We start from the raw sequence: 2,500 nt of genomic DNA, 5'->3' as shown, positions 1-2,500 counted from the left end.
TTCTCCAATATTCCTGATAAATACCCACACACCCACATATGGAGAATGGTCGAAAATGCTCGAGTGGATATCGAGATGTCCGACGAAGCACCACTTGGAAGGGCCGAGGCACGGGACGCCCGAGCTGTTGCTCGGGCCGGCACGGGACGCGCATGGGACAGCCCGGGACGGCATGGGACGCCCTCGCTACAGCTCGGGACGGCCAGGTACGCCCGAGACTTGGCTCGGGACGGCCTGGGACGCCCTCGCCATAGCTCGGGACGGCCTGGGACGCCAGAGACTAGGCTCGGGACGGCCTCGGCACAGCTCGGGACGGCCTGGGACGCCCTTGCCACAGCTCGGGACGGCCTGGGACGCCCTTGCCACAGCTCGGGACGGCCTGGGACGCCCGAGACTTTGCTCGGGACGGCCTGGGACGGCCTCGGCACAGCTCGGGACGGCCTGGGACGCCCGAGACTTTGCTCGGGACGGCCTGGGACGCCCGAGACTTGGCTCGGGACGGCCTGGGACGCCCTCGCTACAGCTCGGGACGCCCTGGGACGGCCTCGACACAGCTCGGGACGCCCTGGGACGTCCGAGACTTTGCTCGGGCCGGCCTGGGACGCCCGAGACTTGGCTCGGGACGGCCTGGGACGCCCGAGACTTGGCTCGGGACGGCCTGGGACGCCCGAGACTTGGCTCGGGACGGCCTGGGACGCGCTCGGCACAGCTCGGGACAGGCCGGGACGCCCGAGCCGAGCTTCGGGTCGCACGAAATCTCTTCGTATTCCGACATATTAGAAGCTTCCCATCATGTAGTAGGCCGAGCTTTGCCCTTTGGATGCCCTATGGTGCTTGGCGAGCACTAGGGAACGTGCCAGCACAAGTGCTGTGCACGCTCTGGGGAAGGAGCTCAACCCTCCCCCTTATAGTGCAAAGTTATTGTTTTTCCTATTTTCACAAGGAAACATCAATTTTTTAACCAAGCATACTGGGCCTTTACTCCTTCGTTACTCGTCGGAATCCAGCAAACTTATACTCGTCGGAAAGGTCTTTTCGCAAGGATTTTTTTGATATATTATAATAGCGATTCCGATAAATATTTATTTTTCTATGAATTTTTAAGTGAATAAACACCGGAAAATTCATAAAAAATAGAAAAAAAAATATTTTCCTCCGTTTCTTTTCTCCAATAATTCATAAATAATACCTCAATAGTATTAATGAAGAGAGAGTCGAAGTGGCCCGGGTGGATTTCGAAATGTCCCACGACCCCATAGAATGCACGGGCCAGCCGAGCCAAAAGAATGGGACGCGCACGGGACAGCATTGGTCAGGCTCGGGACGGCACGGGACAGCACGGGACGCGCATGGGACAGCACGGGACGCGAATGGGACGGCCTTGCTAAGGCTCGGGACGGCATGGGACAGCTCGGGACGCGCATGGGACGGCACGGGACGCGCATGGGACGGCCTTGGTGAGGCACGGGACGGCCTTGGTCAGGCTCGGGACGCGCATGGGACGGCACGGGACGGCCTTTGTGAGGCTCGGACGGCACGGGACGCGCATGGGACGGCCTTGGCGAGGCTCGGGACGGCATGGGACAGCACGGGACGGCCTCGGCACAGCTCGGACGGCACGGGACGCGCATGGGACGGCCTCGGCACAGCTCGGACGGCACGGGACGGCCTTGGCGAGGCTCGGGACGGCAAGGGACGGCCTCGGCACAGCTCGGGACGGCACGAGACGCGCATGGGACGGCCTTGGTGAGGCTCGGACGGCACGGGACGCGCATGGGACATCATGGGACGCACATGGGACACCTTATGGGGATCATCAAGGCGTCTTGCACGGGACATTCTTTCCCACGAAGGGCATTTACATGGGACATCTTAGGAGTCGAGAGCCGGCACATGGGACAACGTAGTTCACACGCACGGAACACTTTACTTTCGTTTGGAACGTCGTGGGATCTTTATGTTCCCATTAGCACCGAACCTTTAACATGCTAGGAAGCTATGTTCGATCTTCTCGAAGTGTCGATGGAACTTCGATGGATACACATCCGATCCGATGTTATGATGATGTACTTTCTCCGAGATCGATGTTGGGGCCGTATTCCGATGTCATGATGATGTACTTTCTCCGAGATCGATGTGACGGCCTTGGTAAGGCATAGTTCGGCCTTGGTAAGGCATGGGTCGGCCTTGCTAAGGCATGGGATGGCCTTCGTAAGGCATGGGACGGTCTTGTAAGGCACGGGACGCGCATGGGACGGCCTTGTAAGGCATGGGACGACCTTCGTAAGGCGTGGGTCGGCCTTGTAAGGCTCGGGACGCCATGGGACGGCACGAGACGCGCATGGGACGGCCTTGGTGAGGCTCGGACGGCACGGGACGCGCATGCGACGGCCTTGTAAGGCTCAGGACGGCACGGGACAGCACGGGACGCGCAAGGGACGGCCTTGGTATGCCTCGGGACGGCCTTGGTAAGGCTCGGGACGGCCTTGGTATGCCTCGG

Source organism: Eschscholzia californica, unplaced genomic scaffold (assembly GCF_041429995.1).
Source record: "Eschscholzia californica isolate CP2 unplaced genomic scaffold, dmEscCali1.0.p SCAF_189, whole genome shotgun sequence".
NCBI lineage: Eukaryota > Viridiplantae > Streptophyta > Magnoliopsida > Ranunculales > Papaveraceae > Eschscholzia > Eschscholzia californica.
This window is presented reverse-complemented; position numbering follows the sequence as displayed.